At 48.5% G+C, this 25,716-nt stretch overlaps 1 long non-coding RNA gene across 2 annotated transcripts; it reads left to right on the forward strand.

Moving 5' to 3' along the window:
- The first annotated feature begins 699 nt into the window (after window positions 1-699).
- Window positions 700-18,083, forward strand: LOC127327435 (uncharacterized). Of its 2 annotated transcripts, XR_007868544.2 has the most exons (4): window positions 700-1,082; window positions 3,061-3,319; window positions 3,488-3,972; window positions 17,791-18,083. It is a non-coding gene; the product is annotated as an uncharacterized lncRNA (long non-coding RNA). The 2 variants fall into 2 exon arrangements; XR_007868545.2 differs by lacking the exon at window positions 3,061-3,319.
- Window positions 18,084-25,716: the final 7,633 nt, after the last annotated feature.

A 25,716-nucleotide genomic window follows, 5' to 3' on the forward strand; every position in this document is an offset into this window, starting at 1 on the left:
TTTCCGATTGTATACAGATTGGAACAAATACAAAAAGACAGATCAAGATTGGTTCATTATATTTATTCTTATTTATTTCGTAATGATTTTGATCCAAGAGTTGTTTTAAGGAATACCATGATATAATCTTTGGAAGATTTGGTATTTGATCCTTACATAATGTGTTGTTGTTTTAGTTATATCACCATTTGATCTAACTAATACATCAAATCACCTTCACCCAAAATAAGGTTTTTTTTAGCAAAGGTCATATTGAAGTTTATCACACTCAACTTGATGGTGTACTTTTTCCATCAAGTTAATTTAAACTTCAATCGTTTTGATGATTATAATCAAAAATGTGATTTTCCATAAGTACTATATTATTTGGCAACAAACTTCTTTCCTGGGAGAATTTTGAGGCCATTTCAAGAGGTCATGACATGGTGACACGTGTTGTGTTGTGTGGTTGATTTTTCCTGTTTTTCCCCTGTGTGTGCTTTAGGGTGTGGCTAGCAATTAGGCGTGGCTGACAATTGCAGTGTTATTTTGGTACCACTTTTGTTCTTGGTGCGTGTAGTAATTTCATTTTTCTGGTGGTTTCCATGTGGTGGGCTCCATGCATGTGCTGGTTTTGTGGGCATGCCACGCGTTTTACCACGACATCTTTCACCGCTTAGCCTAATCTCCTTATCTCTTTCCCTCTCTCTAAAAAAAATATCGCATGGGACACAAAAGAGGACATGGAGGAGGCGTATCGTGGGATGCCCCCGCCAGGCCACCGCCACCACCGACGAGCGCATCGTGGGAGGCTCCGCCATGCCGCCGCCGACGAGCACGAGGATGCGTATCGCGGGAGGGTGGCGCCAGTCTGCCGTCGAATCCGCGACCTCACGCCAACGAGCATGAGCCTTGAGGAGGAGGCGCGTCGCGGGGAGGACTCCGACAGGATGCCGTCGTCTCCGCCACGCCGCCACCGAAGAGCTCGAGGAGGAGGAGCGATGTGGGGAGGGTTGCACAAGGCTACCGTCGACTCTAATGGAGCCCGACCGCCTTGGCATATCCTCTGCGAGTTGAGCGCTCCGGCCAGGGCTCTCTTACAGGTGTGTAGCCTCTCTCTGTCCCCTGAGATTCTCCAACCCATTAAGATCCTTCAAACACGGCAACGCCTCGATATCGATTTTGTGGATCTCATCTCATCACCTCCCATGTGCTGCATCCACGGCGTGATGACTGCGGAGGCGAGGCTGAGTATCAGACAACAACAACATCACTAGAGTTACGGCCGCACGAGCAGCACTAGAGCGACGACTGCCATGGTCCGTGCTTTTCTTTGCTGCCCCTCGATCATCTATCCTCTGTTCTTCCTGCACAAAGGCGAGCCAATTCTGTTGTTGCTTCACGAATCCAAGCCGGCTACACTTTTTTCCTGCTCCTGGAAGCGGCACTCGATGGGGGCAATCAGAGTAGTACGGTGATTGTTGTTGTTGTTGCTATGCTTCATCCTTGAGAGACCTGACCACAGAGCTGCCTGATATGTTCTTGCTGCTTCTTCTTCCATGTTTTAGATAATAGCAGATCTTGGTGGATAAACATATCCGTGTTGGTGATTTAGTTCATGTATTTTGCCTTGATTTGTTCCTCAAATCGCTAGAATGCTATTTCTTTTTTTTTTTTGTGCAAGCATTTTTCTTGTTCCAAGTTCAGACTCCCCCACGGGCCAACACCACCAACACATGTGTATTTGGCCATTGGGGGCTTTGCTTTGTAGTCATCCCTTGAAGTTATTTATTTATGATGGAAAGTGGAAATATGTTTTTTCGTGCAAAATGGTCCGGTACTTGTTTTTGAATCCTACATAGAAGAACTGAATTGAAGTATATGAAATGGAAGAGATCCAATTAATTTATTTGTTCATCCTACAGACTAAATTAGACACTAATTGTAGGATAAATGATAATCGTAAAATAAATCATGAGTTTTGTCTGTATTCGAGTTACAAATCTTTCAAAAGACTGGATAGAAGATAGATTACTAGGAATAGAATGCTCCAGTTCATGCACAGATGGTGAAAACTGTTATTTAAATCTGAAATGGATTATGTAAAAATATAAATGAATTTGAGAACTGGCAATATTCGTTGTACAAAATAACATGGAAAAAATATAGAAACACGGTATGTATAATTGATGAAGGTGCAGTGCAGAATAATATAAAGAAGAAGCATGTGCTGTGGTCTGTAGAAAAGGGGAACAGCTGGAAAGAAATGGACGCCTGTTCTAGGACAATGGCTTGAGGGGTTATATGGGTAGTCTGAATAAAAGTAGACCTATCAATTCATATGCAGGTTATACTTCTGCTTCTCTATCCATAGTGATTTAGAATACATTGTTTTGGTGTGTTTCTCTAGCCAGTGTGAGCCTATAAAAAATTAAATATATAATTTCAGTTGCCCTGCTTTTTGTATGATAATAGTTTAGTTCCCTGTTCTGCATTTTAAGAGTGCATAATAATAGATGCCCTTGTTCAATATTGTAGTGAGGTTTTTTGTTGAATCATTCTCTCTCTCTAGGAAGGATACATTTTTGGCTCTTTTAATAACATATCCATCATATGACATGGTGCAGTGAAGTTTCTCTAACAATGGTTATCTATTCATACATAAAACTATCTAGACTGTAATAGTAGTGAAATATAACCAGTTTGATTTCCGAGATGCAATATATGGATTCCGTTTGCAAGTTCCCTGCCAATTTTCTACCTTCGCCTCCAAATCTTATCCTCAATATAACAGTAATTGTCACATACATATAAGTTCAGCAAAACCTGTTCTTCACTATTTCCAAAAGGATGGGGGAAGTTGATTCTTAGTCTGTCAGATGACACCTGCCAAACATACACTATCCCTGAAACTATCTCCTTAGAAAATCTCTTAGGCTAGATTGTGATCATTCTATGTCGTTTAACACATTCACTCCAATCTATCTATATAATACCTTCAAATTATTACTTTAAATTAACTTTATTGTCTTCTCTAAAATTATTCTTACTTCCATGTTGTGGGTTCGTCTTTTGTCATAGAGTTGAAGGCGCATGCTAGCTAGAGGTCAGCTTCATCTGCCAATCACACTCTGCACTGCAGCGCCTAGAGGAGACGAACTGGTGTTGCATCGGCTCCTGAAGTGCGGCCTGGATCCCAATGAATCGGATAACAATAATCCAGCACACGCTGTTGTTAATTAGTTCTTGTTATATTGTATTTTGGTATCTGAATCTTAATTTTTAGGTGGGTAATGTGTTGGGCTACTGCTAGAGACTGGCGCTGATCCAAATCCTACATGTATGCTTTGCAGATTTTGAATTCGGATACAAATTTGTTAATTGATATTTCTTTTATGCTAATTTCATATTCAGAATTTTGTATCACTGTTTGTGACTTTTTCTCTAATAATTTGAATTCCAAGTATTATAGTTAGTCTCATTTAGATCTCTTGCAATGTACATGCAGATCCATGAGGAGGTCCTTTATGGAGGCCTTAAGCAGGAGGCACAAGCCTGTGGCGGATCTGCTAGCGGAGGCTGGCAACGGCCTGCCTGTGAGCGACCCGGCCATGTATGCACGCGCAGTTCGATACCGCATTGCTTGAGGAAATCATCTGGTGGGGATGTGACTGTTGCGTGTTGCAGCGACAGCTGCAGCGCGCAGTCCAGGACGACAACATCTGGATTATCAGATAGCATTGGCTGCAACATCTAGCTCAGGCAAGGATGAGGGCTGCAATTGTTCTCAACAGTGGTCAAGGTGCACACCCGAATTGGCCATGCTGCACCGAGCTGAATGCCATGACCTGGCTGTGATGGTGAACCGAGCTGTTCGGCTTTCAGAACTGTGGATTTCGTGTCAATGAAATCTCTTGAAGAACAACATGGTACATACTGTAAGCATCCCATTAATTTGGCCATCCTCATGTCAGTTTGGGTGGTCTAATGGAGGTAAGGGAGTTTGATAGAATAATTCATTTGAGCAATTTTTTGTTTGAACATCGTATTTCATACTGTTGCCTGCCAAAACCCACCGGCGGGCAGCGGCCTGGCAACACGGTAGAGCCGGGAAGAGCCTAGAGCTGCGGCTGGCTGAGACCCCTCCGAGCGACGGCCCGCAATGCTCTTCTGGTCACACGCGGCGATGCGAAGTGCAAGGGCGTGCCACCTGACCTATACCTGGTCAGGAAGGTGATGGGGATGCCTCGCTTAGTTCCTGCATGGCATACACGTAAACATTAAATACGAGCCTCGATCGGCTCTCAGGTTATCCTGTGAATCGGCTCAAAGAGCCGATTCACCCATGATCCGTACGGGGTGCACGAATACTTGGTGATCCTGCTTGATCAAAATATAGCTAATGAGATCTACGACGATTTAGGGTTTTCACCGCATAATCAGATCATCCTACTCCAGGTTGGGCCTCGCGGCCACGCACGGTGCTCATAAGCCGATCCTAAACAAGGCCTAAAAACCAACATGACGTTGATCCTCGGAACATCCTGTTTAGGACTTGCGAACGCCACCCTACGTGCCGCTGGATCCTCCACCCCTTTGTAAGGCCTAACTATTGCAGATATTAAACTAATCCTTGCAGAGTAAGGAGCAACCGTAACGGATCAGATCTACTAGATGATGAACAAGCAGGGTGCCGCCCCCACGCCTGAGATAGGCGTGAGGGCGGCTAGACATGCAAGGGCTGCACTACGTAAGCATGTTATACGAAGAGCTATGCTAACCCTAACACATCTATGATAACTACGTTGCTCGCCATCAAAGACGCTTCAGTACGAGCAACGCATGAACAACGTGGAGCTTGTGCTGCCTAGATCGCAAGATGCGATCTAGGCAGCATGTCGCTTACCTGATTGAAACCCTCGAGATGAAGGAGTTGGCGATGCGCCGAGATTGGTTTGTTTTGGGTTGAACGTGAGTTGTTGTTTATTCCATAAACCCTAGATACATATTTATAGTCCAGGGGACTTTCTAATGTGGGCGTGCACCAAACCGTGCACGAGTAAGATTCTAACTTCTAAACTAAGATGCGATCTAATATTTTACAGATACACGGGCAATTAAGCCCAACTTGGTATAAAAGGCCGATCTTCGTGCTCTCTCCAAAAATAACCTTCAGGCTTATCTTGATCGTGGCCCACCTCCAACTTGGTCAAATTCTGGTGATAACACATGCCCCCCTGGTTTTGGAAATAATTTTTCCAAAATCATTATGCTCTCCTTCGTCGGGTCATGTCATGGCAGAGCAGAGTTGTTGCAGTATCCGTTATCATTACGCCCTGTCTTCTCAGCTTCTCTGCAAAATTCGATAGCTCCGGCGTCATATCCTTGAAAACTGTAATGACATTAAATTTCCACCAGGCTTCTCATTATTTAACTGTGCCGACTGATTAGTTATCTTTATCTCCTTCCTCTGTTCCAGCCATCGGCACCCCAAAAAACCCTTCTGCGCACCATGTCTTCTTCTTCCTCCGCCTCATCGGGACTTTCCTTCGAGTCCTCTTCTCCCGAGCCGATGCCAGCACCGAGCCCACAAGAGGTCCATGCGGCCAACACCCGCCGTGCCATTGAGGCCGGGGAGGAGTCAGACCATGACTTCTCCATCTGGTCCGAGGACGACCAGTCCTCGACGGACGGGGAGAGCGACCTCCGCTTCCTCGCCAACGGGGAATCGGAGGAGGAGAGCGATGACGATCGCTTCTCCTGGGACGACTTTACCTCCTCCGAGGTGAAGGAGGAGGAAGAGGAGGAGGGGAATGACGACGATAGCCCCTCCGATGAGCCGCCGGCCAAGCGCCATTGCCCCTGGCCAGGGAATCTCAGTGACTATGATAGCGACGATGACGACGACGACATGGAGGATGAAGACAACGAAGGTCCTGCCGGCGGCCGCTACAGCAGCGACGACGAGCCCACCGGGAGCAGCGCCGACAGCGCTGACGACGGTGACGACGAGGGCAGTGACGGCCCGTAGAATAGGACCTCTAGAATAGGATCAGCAACAGTAGACGGGGCAATGTATCCCCTTAGTACTCCCTTTTGAGAGCAATCAGCTCTTCTATGTAAGAAATCTGGTTTATCAATGAAGAACTTTCCCCAATTTGATTTTGCCGATTTCTTCGGAGTTTAATTGAGCCGATTCCCTCCTCTGCTGACCCCGCCGATCGTTACTTAGCCAACGCCCAACGAGCCGACGACAACGCACCGGTATCTCAATGCCCCATCCCCTTGAGCTCTGGCGGACAACTAGGCAGATCGACGTCCTCACGAGAGCCCCAGAACCACTGTCGACACGACTTGCTCCTGACGTCGATACCACTGGGTTTTCAGTCCGATGAAATTTCAATCGGCTTCTTAAGAACGGAGGTTCTGCGCCATCAGTTGCCCCCCGAGCCTTCATCAAGGCGAACATATCAGTGGACTAACCAAATGTGTCACCATCGGTTCCCAAGTCATGATGCGGGACCAGCCGATTTCAGCAAAATCGGCTCTCCAGAGCAGAGAACCTTCAGGGTGAGCTGCCCCCCGGGCTTCTTCAGTCTACTTCGCGCCTTGTAGGTCACTGACCGTCGATGCCGGTCTTGCTCCGCTTCTTAATTCTGAAGCCGATGCCCTTCCATCGGCTGAAAATTTTGTTTTTTATTTGGCCGATTTTTCTCCTTAATCGGCCCCCAATGTTCCACTGCACGCAAGTTTGCACATGTTTATCTGCACATGTTCATCTGACTATATGCCCCCCGAGCCGAATCTGCCAAATGACTGCAGATATCGGCTTTCATGGTTAGTCAGGGCACTGCACTTGCACGTCGGCTTCGCAAAGATTCACGCTGACTTTCATCTGCCGACGTGGCCGCCGCCCAGTCGATCGTTGCTGAACACAAACAGAATATGTGCAGAGGATAATTTTGGCCGATTGCTGGAATCGGCCTCCACATTGCTTGTTCGATGAAGGTTTTGTAATGTCCCTCCATAAATTTTTCGGGGCCGATCACAAGGATCAGCCTCGCACGGTTTGCTCATTGATTTAATCTTGCTACTCGGTTAGGCTGGATAAAACCAATCCAACCTCTGACTTGATGTGCCTGCTTTCGTCCACCTTGAGTGCATCATATAATCGTGGAGCACTAAGCTCTGTCGGCAAGACGAGCACCATGTTTGTGCCAGCCGATGTTTCATCATCGGCTTTCTTTTGCTTGGGACGTCACTCCATTCTCCGTGGACGACCTTCTTCATCCAGGGCTCGCTGAACCTTTGCAGCCAGATCAGGTCGTGCCTTCCTTAGCGTATGCAAGTATAACCTTTCGGCTTCCTCCAGGCCGCGCAACCGCTGAACCCTGCGTTTTTGTGAACGGCTGAGTCCGTCAGGGCACCACCTTGGACGGTGGTACCTGTCTTCTTCTTCTTCTAGTCCCTCGTCTTCGGAATCCTCAAGATCTGCCCAACGAGGTGACTCAGCACGTTTGCTCTGTGGCGGGAGAGGCCCTAAGCGCTTGAACACAGACCCGTTGGCTGCCTCATTCTTCTTCTGGTTGCATTCTGGGCAATTGCCGATTGTGGGCAATCGGCTCATTCCTGAATCCCAGCAGTGTCTGAAGAAAGGGCAGTCCCAGTGTCTGGCGTTGTCATCTTGCTCCCTTAACTTGTCCGTGGTACGGCGCTCGTGTTCCTCCTCATCGCGATCCTGCCGACGATGTCTTCTGGCTTCTCTAGCCAAACGATCTCCTTCATCATCATAGTTGGACCGTCGGCGTTGGTCATACTGACTCACATATTTGTTGAGGAGGTGATCAGAGAGAGGTCGTTGATATCTTATGTTCTTCACTTCTCCCCCTGTGACGTAGCGCTTACCATCATGATGGAGCCGATCGCGTGGAGCGGCCTCCTCTGTGTCCTTGCTATGAGAGCAGCTGCCCTCATCTCCATCTTTGCCAGAGTGGTTCCCAGGTCCTACCATGTTAATGCTGAACGTGGGACCTGGCTGGCAACCCTCAGGGTAGATGACTTCTACCATGTTAACGGCGGGGAAGGGTTGGGTGTCGACCTTCATGGCGTACTGGTTGAAAATTAGACGCCCCTTCTCTATCGCCGCTTGGATGTGCTGACGCCACACCCTGCAGTCGTTGGTGGCATGGGAAAGCGAGTTGTGGAATTTGCGAGACGGCTTTCCGTTTAGCTCTTGCGCCGTGGGGAACTTGAGACCTTCGGGAATCGTCAAGCTGTTTCTCCTTGAGCAGGAGGTCGAAGATTTGTTCAGTCTTGGTCACGTCAAAATCAAATCCACAGGGCGGCCCTGGTTGCTTTACCCATTTGCGGGATACGGGGTTCCTCCCGAGTCCACTCAGCCTTGCTACTTCTTGGTCTCCCGCAGCACCTCATCTTCCTCTCGTATCGACCATGACTACTGCACGCTTGAACTTGTCTTGGTACAGTGCAGGTGGCGCTGTTCATATGCTGATAGTTTCTGAACCATGTGCGCCAGCGAGGGATAATCTGCTTGGGAGGCCATGTCCTTGAGCTGTGTTGCAAGGCCAGCTACTGCCAACTCGACTGCTTCCTTTTCAGTTATACGAACCGAATAACATCGGTTCCTAAGATTCCTGAAGCGCTGGATGTACTCTGTCACTGTTTCTCCGCGCTTCTGACGTAGTTGTGCTAGATCGGCAATGCTAGACTCGGAAGCTTCTGAATGGTATTGCGTATGGAATTGTTCTTCCAATTGCTTCCAAGACTGGATGGAGTTCTTGTGGCAGAGAGGTGTACCATCCAAAAGCCGATCTGTGAGGGACTGTGAAAAGAGCCTCACGCGTAGCTGATCCGACATCGAAGCCGGTCCTAGTTGCGCCAAATATCGGCCGACGTGCTCGATGGAGGCTGGAGCCATCTGATCCACCGAATTTGGAGAAGTCGGGGAGCCGATATTTAGGTGGCAGCGGGATCATCTCGTACTCGTCGGGTACGGCTTGGAATAGCCGATTGCCCTTCTTTTCGGCACCATGCCGAACTGGTCTCTCAAGATGGTACTGCGATCTGATCCTGTCTTTGGCTGCGAAGTTGCACTACGAAGGTTCGCCGGGGTGGCGTACTTAGCCAGCCATGCTTGCTTTTCCAGCTCTGAGCCAACTGCAGGAGCTGGGCTCGGGAGTTTCGTCGGGGTGGCGTACTTAGTTAGCCACGTCTGCTTCTCAAGCTCTGTTGCTGACGTTTCTCCTGTTTTCGCCGGAGTCCCTGATGTTGTGGCCTGGTTTGAGAGTGCCCAGTTGCCACAATCTGGCACATACGTGCACGCGTATCCTTGAGGGATCTCCTTAGGCGCTTCGGTCAAGAACTGGTAGTCACTAGGATCACCACCAATCTTGTAGACGACGAATGCCGGTGTAGCCGGCACTTCAGGTGGTGCTGCCAACGCATATGGCAGCGGTGGACGGGACTGGAGCGGCAACTCTCCTTGATGCGTCCCAAGAGCTGGTCCTGACGGCGAGTACTGGTGGCTCATGATCTCCTGGATCACGCGCAGAGCGAGACGCTCCAACACGTTGACCAAGTTTTCAGAGTGGCGGTGTAGTGAGTGAGCCACCAAGTAGTTGATCTCCTGCCGTAGGCCCCTGGTGCGTTCCTCCGACGGGCGAGAGATCTATCCCATCGAGTGCACCTTGCGGTGAGAATCCCTTCCATCTGATGCCATGGGAACGGGTTCTCTGGAAAGAGCCGATGAGGTCGGCTTCGAGGGTGACCTTGATCTCATCATATCTCTTCTTGAGCTCGTCAGGCAGCTCCTCGTAGGTGACTGGCGTGCCGTCCGCCGCCATCTCAGATGTAGATGGCGATGTGGTTGATGTAGACGATTGTCCCACCGGGCGTGCCAGAATGTGTTGCCTGCCAAAACCCACCGGCGGGCAGCGGCCTGGCAACACGGTAGAGCCGGGAAGAGCCTAGAGCTGCGGCTGGCTGAGACCCCTCCGAGCGACGGCCCGCAATGCTCTTCTGGTCACACGCGGCGATGCGAAGTGCAAGGGCGTGCCACCTGACCTATACCTGGTCAGGAAGGTGATGGGGATGCCTCGCTTAGTTCCTGCATGGCATACACGTAAACATTAAATACGAGCCTCGATCGGCTCTCAGGTTATCCTGTGAATCGGCTCAAAGAGCCGATTCACCCATGATCCGTACGGGGTGCACGAATACTTGGTGATCCTGCTTGATCAAAATATAGCTAATGAGATCTACGACGATTTAGGGTTTTCACCGCATAATCGGATCATCCTACTCCAGGTTGGGCCTCGCGGCCACGCACGGTGCTCATAAGCCGATCCTAAACAAGGCCTAAAAACCAACATGACGTTGATCCTCGGAACATCCTGTTTAGGACTTGCGAACGCCACCCTACGTGCCGCTGGATCCTCCACCCCTTTGTAAGGCCTAACTATTGCAGATATTAAACTAATCCTTGCAGAGTAAGGAGCAACCGTAACGGATCAGATCTACTAGATGATGAACAAGCAGGGTGCCGCCCCCACGCCTGAGATAGGCGTGAGGGCGGCTAGACATGCAAGGGCTGCACTACGTAAGCATGTTATACGAAGAGCTATGCTAACCCTAACACATCTATGATAACTACGTTGCTCGCCATCAAAGACGCTTCAGTACGAGCAACGCATGAACAACGTGGAGCTTGTGCTGCCTAGATCGCAAGATGCGATCTAGGCGACATGTCGCTACCCGATTGAAACCCTCGAGATGAAGGAGTTGGCGATGCGCCGAGATTGGTTTGTTTTGGGTTGAACGTGAGTTGTTGTTTATTCCATAAACCCTAGATACATATTTATAGTCCAGGGGACTTTCTAATGTGGGCGTGCACCAAACCGTGCACGAGTAAGATTCTAACTTCTAAACTAAGATGCGATCTAATATTTTACAGATACACGGGCAATTAAGCCCAACTTGGTATAAAAGGCCGATCTTCGTGCTCTCTCCAAAAATAACCTTCAGGCTTATCTTGATCGTGGCCCACCTCCAACTTGGTCAAATTCTGGTGATAACACATGCCCCCCTGGTTTTGGAAATAATTTTTCCAAAATCATTATGCTCTCCTTCGTCGGGTCATGTCATGGCGGAAGCGAGTTGTTGCAGTATCCGTTATCATTACGCCCTGTCTTCTCAGCTTCTCTGCAAAATTCGATAGCTCCGGCGTCATATCCTTGAAAACTGTAATGACATTAAATTTCCACCAGGCTTCTCATTATTTAACTGTGCCGACTGATTAGTTATCTTTATCTCCTTCCTCTGTTCCAGCCATCGGCACCCCAAAAAACCCTTCTGCGCACCATGTCTTCTTCTTCCTCCGCCTCATCGGGACTTTCCTTCGAGTCCTCTTCTCCCGAGCCGATGCCAGCACCGAGCCCACAAGAGGTCCATGCGGCCAACACCCGCCGTGCCATTGAGGCCGGGGAGGAGTCAGACCATGACTTCTCCATCTGGTCCGAGGACGACCAGTCCTCGACGGACGGGGAGAGCGACCTCCGCTTCCTCGCCAACGGGGAATCGGAGGAGGAGAGCGATGACGATCGCTTCTCCTGGGACGACTTTACCTCCTCCGAGGTGAAGGAGGAGGAAGAGGAGGAGGGGAATGACGACGATAGCCCCTCCGATGAGCCGCCGGCCAAGCGCCATTGCCCCTGGCCAGGGAATCTCAGTGACTATGATAGCGACGATGACGACGACGACATGGAGGATGAAGACAACGAAGGTCCTGCCGGCGGCCGCTACAGCAGCGACGACGAGCCCACCGGGAGCAGCGCCGACAGCCGACGACGGTGACGACGAGGGCAGTGACGGCCCGTAGAATAGGACCTCTAGAATAGGATCAGCAACAGTAGACGGGGCAATGTATCCCCTTAGTACTCCCTTTTGAGAGCAATCAGCTCTTCTATGTAAGAAATCTGGTTTATCAATGAAGAACTTTCCCCAATTTGATTTTGCCGATTTCTTCGGAGTTTAATTGAGCCGATTCCCTCCTCTGCTGACCCCGCCGATCGTTACTTAGCCAACGCCCAACGAGCCGACGACAACGCACCGGTATCTCAATGCCCCATCCCCTTGAGCTCTGGCGGACAACTAGGCAGATCGACGTCCTCACGAGAGCCCCAGAACCACTGTCGACACGACTTGCTCCTGACGTCGATACCACTGGGTTTTCAGTCCGATGAAATTTCAATCGGCTTCTTAAGAACGGAGGTTCTGCGCCATCAGTTGCCCCCCGAGCCTTCATCAAGGCGAACATATCAGTGGACTAACCAAATGTGTCACCATCGGTTCCCAAGTCATGATGCGGGACCAGCCGATTTCAGCAAAATCGGCTCTCCAGAGCAGAGAACCTTCAGGGTGAGCTGCCCCCCGGGCTTCTTCAGTCTACTTCGCGCCTTGTAGGTCACTGACCGTCGATGCCGGTCTTGCTCCGCTTCTTAATTCTGAAGCCGATGCCCTTCCATCGGCTGAAAATTTTGTTTTTTATTTGGCCGATTTTTCTCCTTAATCGGCCCCCAATGTTCCACTGCACGCAAGTTTGCACATGTTTATCTGCACATGTTCATCTGACTATATGCCCCCCGAGCCGAATCTGCCAAATGACTGCAGATATCGGCTTTCATGGTTAGTCGAGCACGCACTTGCACGTCGGCTTCGCAAAGATTCACGCTGACTTTCATCTGCCGACGTGGCCGCCGCCCGATCGATCGTTGCGAACACAAACAGAATATGTGCAGAGGATAATTTTGGCCGATTGCTGGAATCGGCCTCCACATTGCTTGTTCGATGAAGGTTTTGTAATGTCCCTCCATAAATTTTTCGGGGCCGATCACAAGGATCAGCCTCGCACGGTTTGCTCATTGATTTAATCTTGCTACTCGGTTAGGCTGGATAAAACCAATCCAACCTCTGACTTGATGTGCCTGCTTTCGTCCACCTTGAGTGCATCATATAATCGTGGAGCACTAAGCTCTGTCGGCAAGACGAGCACCATGTTTGTGCCAGCCGATGTTTCATCATCGGCTTTCTTTTGCTTGGGACGTCACTCCATTCTCCGTGGACGACCTTCTTCATCCAGGGCTCGCTGAACCTTTGCAGCCAGATCAGGTCGTGCCTTCCTTAGCGTATGCAAGTATAACCTTTCGGCTTCCTCCAGGCCGCGCAACCGCTGAACCCTGCGTTTTTGTGAACGGCTGAGTCCGTCAGGGCACCACCTTGGACGGTGGTACCTGTCTTCTTCTTCTTCTAGTCCCTCGTCTTCGGAATCCTCAAGATCTGCCCAACGAGGTGACTCAGCACGTTTGCTCTGTGGCGGGAGAGGCCCTAAGCGCTTGAACACAGACCCGTTGGCTGCCTCATTCTTCTTCTGGTTGCATTCTGGGCAATTGCCGATTGTGGGCAATCGGCTCATTCCTGAATCCCAGCGGTGTACGAAGAAAGGGCAGTCCCAGTGTCTGGCGTTGTCATCTTGCTCCCTTAACTTGTCCGTGGTACGGCGCTCGTGTTCCTCCTCATCGCGATCCTGCCGACGATGTCTTCTGGCTTCTCTAGCCAAACGATCTCCTTCATCATCATAGTTGGACCGTCGGCGTTGGTCATACTGACTCACATATTTGTTGAGGAGGTGATCAGAGAGAGGTCGTTGATATCTTATGTTCTTCACTTCTCCCCCTGTGACGTAGCGCTTACCATCATGATGGAGCCGATCGCGTGGAGCGGCCTCCTCTGTGTCCTTGCTATGAGAGCAGCTGCCCTCATCTCCATCTTTGCCAGAGTGGTTCCCAGGTCCTACCATGTTAATGCTGAACGTGGGACCTGGCTGGCAACCCTCGGGTAGATGACTTCTACCATGTTAACGGCGGGAAGGGTTGGGTGTCGACCTTCATGGCGTCTTGGTTGAAAATTAGACGCCCCTTCTCTATCGCCGCTTGGATGTGCCGACGCCACACCACTGCGGTCGTTGGTGGCATGGGAAAGCGAGTTGTGGAATTTGCGGTGCGGCTTTCCGTTTAGCTCTTGCGCCGTGGGGAACTTGAGACCTTCGGGAATCGTCAATTGTTTCTCCTTGAGCGGAGGTCGAAGATTTGTTCAGTCTTGGTCACGTCAAAATCAAATCCCTGGGCGGCCCTGGTTGCTTTACCCATTTGCAGGATACGGGGTTCCTCCCGAGTCCACTCAGCCACTGCTACTTCTTGGTCTCCCGCGGAGCACCTCATCTTCCTCTGTATCGACCATGACTACGCACGCTTGAACTTGTCTTGGTACAGGTGCAGGTGGCGCTGTTCATATGCTGATAGTTTCTGAACCATGTGCGCCGACGAGGATAATCTGCTTGGGAGGCCATGTCCTTGAGCTGCGTTGCAAGGCCAGCTACTGCCAACTCGACTGCTTCCTTTTCAGTTATACGAACCGAATAACATCGGTTCCTAAGATTCCTGAAGCGCTGGATGTACTCTGTCACTGTTTCTCCGCGCTTCTGACGTAGTTGTGCTAGATCGGCAATGCTAGACTCGGAAGCTTCTGAATGGTATTGCGTATGGAATTGTTCTTCCAATTGCTTCCAAGACTGGATGGAGTTTCTTGGCGAGAGAGGTGTACCATCCAAAAGCCGATCTGTGAGGGACTGTGAAAAGAGCCTCACGCGTAGCTGATCCGACACGAAGCCGGTCCTAGTTGCGCCAAATATCGGCCGACGTGCTCGATGGAGGCTGGAGCCATCTGATCCACCGAATTTGGAGAAGTCGGGAGCCGATATTTAGGTGGCAGCGGGATCATCTCGTACTCGTCAGGGTACGGCTTGGAATAGCCGATTGCCCTTCTTTTCGGCACCATGCCGAACTGGTCTCTCAGTATGGTACTGATCTGATCCGCTGTGCTGGCTGCAGAAGTTGCACTCTGAAGGTTCGCCGGGGTGGCGTACTTAGCCAGCCATGCTTGCTTTTCCAGCTCTGAGCCAACTGCAGGAGCTGGGCTCGGGAGTTTCGTCGGGGTGGCGTACTTAGTTAGCCACGTCTGCTTCTCAAGCTCTGTTGCTGACGTTTCTCCTGTTTTCGCCGGAGTCCCTGATGTTGTGGCCTGGTTTGAGAGTGCCCAGTTGCCACAATCTGGCACATACGTGCACGCGTATCCTTGAGGGATCTCCTTAGGGCGCTTCGGTCAAGAAGCGGTAGTCACTAGGATCACCACCAATCTTGTAGACGACGAAATGCCGGTGTAGCCGGCACTTCAGGTGGTGCTGCCAACGCATATGGCAGCGGTGGACGGGACTGGAGCGGCAACTCTCCTTGATGCGTCCCAAGAGCTGGTCCTGACGGCGAGTACTGGTGGCTCATGATCTCCTGGATCACGCGCAGAGCGAGACGCTCCAACACGTTGACCAAGTTTTCAGAGTGGCGGTGTAGTGAGTGAGCCACCAAGTAGTTGATCTCCTGCCGTAGGCCCCTGGTGCGTTCCTCCGACGGCGGGGCAGAGATCTATCCCATCTAGTGCACCTTGCGTTGATAAACCCTACCATACGATGCCATGGGAACGGGTTCTCTGGAAAGAGCCGATGAGGTCGGCTTCGAGGGTGACCTTGATCTCATCATATCTCTTCTTGAGCTCGTCAGGCAGCTCCTCGTAGGTGACTGGCGTGCCGTCCGCCGCCATCTCAGATGTAGATGGCGATGTGGTTGATGTAGACGATTGTCCCACCGGGCGTGCCAGAATGTGTTGCCTGCCAAAACCCACCGGCGGGCAGCGGCCTGGCAACACGGTAGAGCCGGGAAGAGCCTAGAGCTGCGGCTGGCTGAGACCCCTCCGAGCGACGGCCCGCAATGCTCTTCTGGTCACACGCGGCGATGCGAAGTGCAAGGGCGTGCCACCTGACCTATACCTGGTCAGGAAGGTGATGGGGATGCCTCGCTTAGTTCCTGCATGGCATACACGTAAACATTAAATACGAGCCTCGATCGGCTCTCAGGTTATCCTGTGAATCGGCTCAAAGAGCCGATTCACCCATGATCCGTACGGGGTGCACGAATACTTGGTGATCCTGCTTGATCAAAATATAGCTAATGAGATCTACGACGATTTAGGGTTTTCACCGCATAATCGGATCATCCTACTCCAGGTTGGGCCTCGCGGCCACGCACGGTGCTCATAAGCCGATCCTAAACAAGGCCTAAAAACCAACATGACGTTGATCCTCGGAACATCCTGTTTAGGACTTGCGAACGCCACCCTACGTGCCGCTGGATCCTCCACCCCTTTGTAAGGCCTAACTATTGCAGATATTAAACTAATCCTTGCAGAGCAAGGAGCAATCGTAACGGATCAGATCTACTAGATGATGAACAAGCAGGGTGCCGCCCCCACGCCTGAGATAGGCGTGAGGGCGGCTAGACATGCAAGGGCTGCACTACGTAAGCATGTTATACGAAGAGCTATGCTAACCCTAACACATCTATGATAACTACGTTGCTCGCCATCAAAGACGCTTCAGTACGAGCAACGCATGAACAACGTGGAGCTTGTGCTGCCTAGATCGCAAGATGCGATCTAGGCAGCATGTCGCTTACCTGATTGAAACCCTCGAGATGAAGGAGTTGGCGATGCGCCGAGATTGGTTTGTTTTGGGTTGAACGTGAGTTGTTGTTTATTCCATAAACCCTAGATACATATTTATAGTCCAGGGGACTTTCTAATGTGGGCGTGCACCAAACCGTGCACGAGTAAGATTCTAACTTCTAAACTAAGATGCGATCTAATATTTTACAGATACACGGGCAATTAAGCCCAACTTGGTATAAAAGGCCGATCTTCGTGCTCTCTCCAAAAATAACCTTCAGGCTTATCTTGATCGTGGCCCACCTCCAACTTGGTCAAATTCTGGTGATAACACATACGCAGTATAAATATAATACCATGATGTTATGTACAAAACTAGAAGAATGACAATATTAAATTGCGTTACTATGCTGATGATTAACTTGATATAGGAAGAGTCAAGAGTATGTGTGCATTTTCACTGTCAGAATGGTGCTGCCGTATCAGTGGTATCAACGCTATAATTTTTTTTTCTGCCATCATAAGCTTCTGCTAGAGTAAGAATAACTGTTTCTGTTCCTACGTACAAACATATCCTGGCCTGCCGAGTGTATATTTTGTACCATACAAACGTACTATACAATAGACGGAAATACATTATTCTTTGGCTGAAGATTGTCCACTGCTTTATCCTGTAGACTGAGATATGGTTTTCATGAGACTTTTGCCAGTTCTTTGAGGCCTTGGTTAGGTAGTTGACTGCTAGCAGCACAATTTCTGTTGGATCGAGAAATTCTATGGTGCTTAGCCTCTGGTTTGTGTTTTTTTAGTAAATCATTCGCTGACAGAGTTGGCAGCTATACTTAGAATGTAGATCAGGAAGAAAGTTCAACCTTTTGTAATAGAAAGTCTTGAGCTTTGTTTTTGATATGTTGATTCTTTTATCAGAAAAAGTGAGATAATCATCCAATTTCTTATGCTTGGCATCCAATACATAATTTCTGAAATGCCTCTTTTAACAAACATTGTTGTTTACTTCATGTTGGCCAACTATTTCATCAAGGAAGATACATAGATAGATAGAGTCAATTCATGTGCAAAAAGTAAGAATTGACTGTTTGTGCATAAGGAGGTATATGGTCAGGCAATTAGTCCCACAAGTCTCTGGGTGGAAGCTAACATATGTTTATCTGTAAACTCTTGCAGATGCCAACTCTTGCAGATGCCAGCTGGAGGGAGTCAGTGTTTGAGGACCTAATATCAAATTCTTGCAAACGGTGCGATCTGCCAACACCAAACCATTGCAGACGGTGGCTGCAGCTAACCAGTATCTAAATTGCCTTCAACAGCCGATGCGTGTATAAATAAGACTTATGTAGTGTATGTTGTATTACTATCATGCTATATATCCTTTTCACTGCCTGCTAATATTGTGTTGTACTATGGTATGTGGTTCCTTTTTCACGCTATATAATGCTCACAAGATCATACCTATTCTATTGTTGTCTCACTCCGTGCAGTGCGAAGATATAATTTCCTACTCTACGTAGTACTAGGACATGGTTTGTAATATAGAAAACGGAATACAATATACCAAACAAACTAAAGATAGAGCTGAAGGCTTTACAGTTTTTACGTTCTCTCCAATGAAGCATACGAACCAAATTGCTCTCAGTAACCTAAGAGAGGAATATACCGATTAGTCGCACCTCCCATGCCTTCCACCTCCTACGTGATGGCTATTGAGCTGATGCCCACGGAGAGCCACATCTCCCTCCAGCTTTGGGCTCCATCACCTAAATCTCAGGGCTCTCTCCGCTAGCGCCCCAATATCTCTTCCACACCTTTTAAATGCCACCTACACTGGTGCGGAGCAGCGACGCCATCCAGGTGGCCATCGACTGCGACACGTACGTCCATAGAAGCTCTTCTCCGGTCGATCCATGGCCGACCATATTACCCTCACCTGTGTTAAAGGCTAGATGAAGAAATCGGACCTACCTCCTTTCTATATGGTTTGGGTCATACCCCAAAAGATTAGATCCTCCGTGGTAACAAGAATCCATTTCTCCATGTCCGAGCAGAACGAGCTTCTTTTCTTTCTCTTACCCCTATGTTGTACTCACCCCTTTGGTCAGATACACGGATGAAATTCTAATACTTTATATGCGGGCGCTATAGCATACTAAAAAGGTATACATTTTGAATGAAAAAAGAGTGCAAACCGCTATAGCTACGAAGGCCCAACACTCTTCGAGAGAAAATGTTTAATCATTTAACTAACTTATCAATTCAGTATAATGTTTTTTTTTGCGGAAACAATTCAGTATAATGTTAATATATAACAAAGGCGCGGTGTGTCTCGATCACCCACTTACTCAATGCAAACATATAAAAATTCTCTATCAGACACAACCAATCCACTAAGACCCGTTTTCACCTTTGTTTCTAAAACATGCACCGAGATTAGCCAACAACCAAATGACAATACGTAGGAATCATATATTTTTTTGCGGGAAAACCTGATGACATTAGATCAGAACAGTTACAGAAAGGACCTCCACGAAAATAAAATTACACCCAAGCCCTACTGCAACCCTAGGTCATCGCCGGCGAGGAGGACGTGCCGATGGCGTGGCGGCCGCTGCTTCTCCACAGGCGCTTGGATAGGAAGAAGACCCCTGGCGCGCGGGTTGTTGTCGAACCTCGAAATCCGAAGATCCTCCATCCGCCGCCACCGGCCACCACCCGGCCCTGATCTGCTGCCAGATCTTCGAAGAACTCGCACTGGATCCGCCGCACCGGACTCCGGGAGGGGTAGATCGCGCAAGAAAGCCACGAGGACTTCGAGCGCGAGAGAGGAGATGCTCCGCCGTGGACCTCCACCGAGCCCCACCGCCGACGAGGACGAGCGTCAACTGCAAAACCAACTCCGGCCGCGCCTCCGTCGCCAAAGCGCCACCATCTTGGACCCTGCAAACGCCTACACTATATACACACTGGGAATCGGGGTTCCCCCCACCTCTCGCCGCCGGAGCGGCCGGCGGAGGGGAGGGGAACCAGCGAGACACCGACGGTGAGGTGGAGTCGCGGGGGAGTTCCAGAAAAACGCCTCTGCGTCGCGGGAGAGGAGACGTGTCGGCAATCAACCCGTAGGTATCATATCTAAGCACACAAAAAATACTAGCCGATTATAGAGCTACCATACAAAAAAACCGAGCTTTAAAAAAATGGACTATACGTAATTCTAAATGGAAAATACAACTCACACACATTTACCACACATTTACCACCGCAAAAAATTACTATCAACTAGCCACCACATAGCGTGGCGTGCCGCCGCGCCAATCATTGCTAGTATTTTCTATGCATGAACACAATGCACATATCTCATTTTGAACTATTTCTAATATCTAACCCTAGGATGCTACAAATATTCCATGTATCTTGTCTGCACCAATTCCAATACTCCATGTAGACACAAATCTACCAAGTCTGCACCTGTTCTTTGTGCCTTGTTTTGTTTCTCGAGTTCTCCTTAGAATATCGGGTTATCCGAGACCCTGGACCTACTTTATCAATTTTGTGCAATGTATATTCTGGAGGCAACACTCCTTCCACCGACGGTGAACCACATGGCCATTCATATTTTCCCCAAAATCTCACACCTCAGTTTATGCATTGGTTATGACTGATACATGAATTTTGCTTCTCTCTGATGGTAGAAAGGTATTACAATCTCCATCTTTTAGAAAATCAATGATCCATTCCTTAGAAAAAAATGTAAGAACCTTGCATTTTAGTTGGACATTTTAATAGACTTCCACTAGTTTGACATATGTTAGTTCGTGTTTGTGAGCCCATAGCCGGTTCATAAGACATGAAATTATAGAGATGGCACACCGATAATATTACGGCTTTGGTTGATGATTTCACTAGAAGCATATAAGATTTGTGTTTCAGCATCGTCAAAACCTCCTAATGATTCATCTAAGATTAGTCATTTTTCTTGTTAACATCATCATGTAAAGCTCGAATTCCAAAAATCTTATGCATGCCATGATTTTATATATACTTCTAGCAGGGATAAACACCGTGCTAGCAGAGATAGTGTGTACCATAGCTATGCACATCAATATACTTCTCTACAAATTGCTAGCATTTCCCTTGTTTCTTGGAATTAAGATAAACTAGCAATGGCCGGCACGGCGGCACGCCGTGCCATCAAGGTACCCAGGAGCTAAACAATGAAAGATAAATTGATGTTGATGATGTCGTGTTTTTTGAGCAGACAGGGGATGCGGCCATTGGCCTGCTGGCTTACGATTACCGCAAGAGCGTTCAACTGGACGTCTTGTTTGATGTTGAAGAATCTGACGCCCAAGCCTGTCTTGATGCTGTCAATCTTGCTACTGCCTGGGTACATGGACTGGTTATCATTAAAAGTGACTGCTCTGCAATCATCTAGGCTATGAACTCATCAAGTGCAAAACTAATCAGACACTGCACTATCTACAACTCTACTATAGAGGGAAGGAAATATAGCATGGATATCCTTGAAAAAAGAGCAAGACTGCGAATGAACAACAAACATATATCTTTGACAGTAGAAAGGCTTTGTCAACAAAGAAACAATAATGAAAAAAATAGATGATTTCAAGGGAAAATACGCTAGTCAGGCGTACAAAGACTTCAATAGTATAAGTTTAAATAATGGATACACTGACATGATCACTACAAATATGTTTCCAGATAGCTTATATATTGACCAGCATCCAAGCATACTACAAAGATCACTTTAAAACAGCTTCCTGAAAACAAACTGTTTGCTTTATCAGAAAATTCATTAGCCTAGCTAATATATGGAGGGCAAACAAGAGACTTGACCTTCCCCAAGCACCAGGATGCATCACCTTTGTAGAATCAATTTTCAGTGCTCCTTCCATCCTGCATGCCTAAACAAAAGAGATCGATAACCCTATCTAGACTGCAAGGAGAACTAATAGATCAAATAGTCCAGATACAATCGATTATGCAATACTCACTACTCACGTTCTCTTGTGGTGACATATATCTTGCACACGCTTCTTTTGTAACGCAGATTTCAGCTGACACCACGTACACGTGCGAACTCAAGCAGCACAGACTGTCGGTTTCAGATAGAGGCCACATAGAAGTGCCAACTCAAGCAGCACATACTGCCAGTTTCAGATAAACGTACTGATACTGCTCCTGTGTAGGACACTAATATACCCCTCCCATTCAGAGTGAGTGACTGAACATGCAGTCGGACAAAGATGGGAAATAGCAGACCAAAATTAGAGAGGGATCCTAGGCATGCTTATGCTAGGCATGTAACTTTTTTTACTAAGAAATTATCAAAAGAACTACATGTACACAGGAAATTGGCTGTTTGGCCTAAGCCACATTGTAGATCCCGCCTGCTGTGAATATTTGATGTGTCTATGATAACATTGCAGAAATTCATTGACATATCAACCATCTTGACTACTCGCTATGTTTCATTCCTCTCAAACAGTCAAGTAACAACACTTAGCAGATGCACTTTTGAATTCTAAACGATAGTTCAAGGACTAAGCATCAGATATGGAGAAGGGTCCTGACAGTATATGGCAATCATGCAAAACCATTGTCATGTCTCATCCATTGTAGCATTAGCATGACCCAGATATCATTCGCTTGCATTAACCTCACTGGGATTGTTCTCACTGCATATTGATTAGTTTTCATGGAACTAATATTGGTATCAAATCAGAAAGCCATTGAATATAAAATAAAGCTATAGATCTAGCCATGCTCATATTGGACAGCAAGAACTATATCCCTGAAAATTATTTTCACGGGGAGACTGATCTTGATGCCAGCTTTGGGTTTTCCAAACAGCTCTTCTTGTCCCTCTTGGTAAATTTCTTCTTTTTTCTACCGTGCCTTGAATGCTCTCCTTCTCGTACTGAGGACTAACTAAACAAATCCCTTAGTTGTCTATATTAGTATCAAATCAGTGAGTCCATCGAATAGAAAATAAAGCTATCATAAGATCTATCAGTGCTCATATTGGGCAGCAAGAACTATATCCCATTTGATGATTTCAATAATATTTTCTTCAGAGAGAAGAGCTAGCATTTTTTATGTTAATGATGGAGTTAACTCAAAATCCATGCATTTCAGCTTTGAAGCCACCTGTCCTCCCTTGTCAATGGCTCTAAAATCGCTAGCCATATATCCCTGCTACAGCAGCAGGTGTGAACATGCACTTTTAGAGAAGCTCTATTAATAATTCAATATAATAGACAATTGGATTATGTAATGTTATCTCTACACAAAACTTCTGCACCAGCCCTGCGCTATCCATGTTAGACAATGCGGTAAATTTAGGCAGGTACTTCACCTAATTATTCTTGCCTATAATTTGTAACCAGCATCAGCAGAAGTATGTGAATAGTACAATACAAAACCGCTACTACACTACCAGATTGTTGCACTACATATTAGTCAAACATCCTTTGGAGATAATGCGATCCTAATTCCTCGATCCTAAAAGGAACAAAGATTATACTGAAACCTTCAAGAAATTTGAAACCTTGAGTAAGAACAATGAATGCAAGGGATGATAGGAAAGGCACAAACCTGAATTAGCAAGGAGACCCACTATACACCTTGTTTTGTGGCTTCCCGCTGGCATCAGTACCTCCTCCTACTCTTCCCGCATACGCCGTTGGCTCGACATAGACAACCTGAACGCCTGACCTCCTGGCGCATTCACAAATAAGAATCTAAGTTACTGAAAGATGAAATCACTGAATAAAATAAATAAAAATGGAAATAAATGGCAGAGTTAATCGACCCGTTCCTAGGAGAGGAGGGGCAAGGTAGATCAACCGATCTAATTGACGCCATCCTCTGTAATCGTCTCATCGCCGTCGGAGCCTTGGTAGTTTTCGTTGACCGCCTGCGTGTGCTGTTGCAGTACCGTGGCCGAGGTCGCCGCGCAGCAGCAGACCCTGCAAGCCATCATGCGGGCGTAAACACACAGGAGGAAGACAATAGCATGGATCATCAGCAGGCCGTGCTGTCGATCGCTGCGCGTCAAAGTATAGGAGACGGGATACCTGGGGGCAGCGTTCGCGGAGGTCTTTGCCGGCATCTGCGTTCGATGGAGGTTCGGGACGGCCTGCTCGGGAGTCTGACACGATGCGCGGCCGGCAGCGGGCAGATCTGAGGACCCCGGGGAGGCTGCCGAGACGGGCCACTTGAGGAGGAGATGGTGCACGGGTACCTTGTCGGTGGTCTCGTGTCGATGAGGAGCTGCACGGATGTCGCTATAACCTCACGCCACTGGGGAGGAGCAGGGAAGCACGGCGGCGTCGCGCCGGTTGGGGAGGAGCCGGGCGGTTGCAAGCTGGGATGGACGGAGTGCACAGGGGGCAGGGGTAGGGGTGGCGACGAAGAAAAGGAGGAGAGAGGGAAGAGTGAGGATGATGACCATCGAGGGATGAGTACGATGTCCCTTGAACTGGCCGCCGCTTGCCACGCTGCCGCTGGCAGCCTCCGGTGTGCGAGCCAGACCATGCTGGTGGCTTCGCTGACATGTCTGCACAGTTTGATCCGAAAATTGGGGATCAACGCACGGCAGGAGCCGGGATCCATAGCTTCCATGCGGCGAGCGGTGAGCACCGGGCGGCGGCCACGAGGCTGAGTAGGGACGCGAGCGAGGAGGCCGCTGATGCGCTTGGAGCAGGGGGGACAGGAGAGCCGAGGGAGTCACCCTGTGAGGTTGAGTGTGCTTGGTGAGGAGGGCCGCGAGTAGCTGGAGGCTGTCGCCCTCCCCACCATGGTGGCATCGGCGACATACCAAGCCGAGCAGCTGTGGGAGCCTCGAGAAATTCCGGTGGCTAGGGACGGGGTCGCCAAAGCAGGAGAAGAAAGAGGAGATGAGACATGACTCCATCACTTGTTCTGTGGCTTCCCGCAGCATCATTCCATCACTCGTCGTGGCTCGCCGCCGGCTGAGAACGGCGGCAAATCAGGATTGGGCGAGGTACAGAGGAGTGGCGGATGAATCGACAGGAAATGGGGCGGTGGGAAGACAGAGCCAGACACCATTTCTCCAGAAGAGCCCGTGCCAAAGACAAAAAGCAACATTTGGTCAAAGCGGTGCACGCAGTCACGCAGCTAGATCCACCCAACCAGTGTACACAGAAAAAAATCAGCAAGGCCTCAAAATTCTAGTAAAAATCGAAGTTGTTAAGCTTTAATATAGTAGATATGCCACAATTCAAGAATGGAGTTATTGCACACTATTTCATCTCACCTTTTTTGTTTGTAGGAGCTACATCTCGGCTTGTTCTTCGGGCTCTCAAGGATTGTTCTCAGCAAGAATCTTATACTAAAGAAAGAGGTAACTTCGTTATGAGTGTATAATAGTCTTGGATAATGGTAATTGAACTATTAAATTTCTCTTGGCTAATGAAATACTCCCACATTAAGTTCATCATTTTGATTTGTGCAGCCAAATTTTCTATTTTTTCAGCTGTTTCACTTACTTGATTTAAAATGTGTCTACATGATCACTTTATGAAGACAGTCATAAAGAACTACAGATCTCTTCTTCTTTTTTTTGAGAAAAATAAAGAACTACAACTTGACTATGGAAAAAGTTCCAGGTCCTTACAATTTGACAAAGAACTACAGCTATTGGGCCTGAGAGCATTAGGCAGATGTGCTGTTCTCCGCCATACCTAAATTCATGTCAGGCCCAGCAACACGACCAGCCCACAAATTCTGATCTCAGCCCATATAAACTCGCCTGCTGAGTAATACCGACCTTGCCGAAATCCCCAAATTCCAAATCTAATCGAATCCATTTCCGTTTTCCTCGTCTCTCTGTCGGCCAGCCTGGCTTAACGGCCGCCACGCCTCAGCGCAACTCGGTGGCCATGGAGGCGAACGGAGGCGGAGGGCTGGGGGATGGGGGAGACCACGCGCCGGCGAACGGAGTCGGCCACGGGCTGGCGGACCACGCGCCGGCAAACGGAGTCGGCCACGCGCTGGCGAACGGAGGAGGCCACGCCCTGGCCAACGGGCTGGCGAATCAAGCGCTGGCGAACGGAG

This window comes from Lolium perenne, chromosome 1 (assembly GCF_019359855.2).
Source record: "Lolium perenne isolate Kyuss_39 chromosome 1, Kyuss_2.0, whole genome shotgun sequence".
Taxonomy (NCBI): Eukaryota; Viridiplantae; Streptophyta; class Magnoliopsida; order Poales; family Poaceae; genus Lolium; species Lolium perenne.